Source organism: Penaeus monodon, chromosome 28 (genome assembly GCF_015228065.2).
Source record: "Penaeus monodon isolate SGIC_2016 chromosome 28, NSTDA_Pmon_1, whole genome shotgun sequence".
Classification (NCBI taxonomy): domain Eukaryota; kingdom Metazoa; phylum Arthropoda; class Malacostraca; order Decapoda; family Penaeidae; genus Penaeus; species Penaeus monodon.
This window is the reverse complement of record NC_051413.1, coordinates 9,840,240-9,840,499: the sequence shown is the minus strand read 5'-3', so window position 1 is coordinate 9,840,499 and position 260 is coordinate 9,840,240.

Sequence of the window (260 nt, the reverse complement as noted above, 5' to 3'; positions counted from 1 at the left end):
AGTCTTATTACAGAGATTCCTTCCGAATTTTGAAACAGCACACGTGTCGTGAAGATAAATCATAAGAAAACATTTTAAGCATTTTGATACATAAACGTTTGTATTTCAAATTATAAGATTTTACCGGAACAAGAACGTTTAATCAACACACTAATTACTTTCCTGAGTGTACGTGGATTTCATAAAGTTTGAGTGTCTCTTGAACTATGAGAGGGAAAAGAAAATATGATATCTAGCGATCCAAAAAGATATGAAAAGGC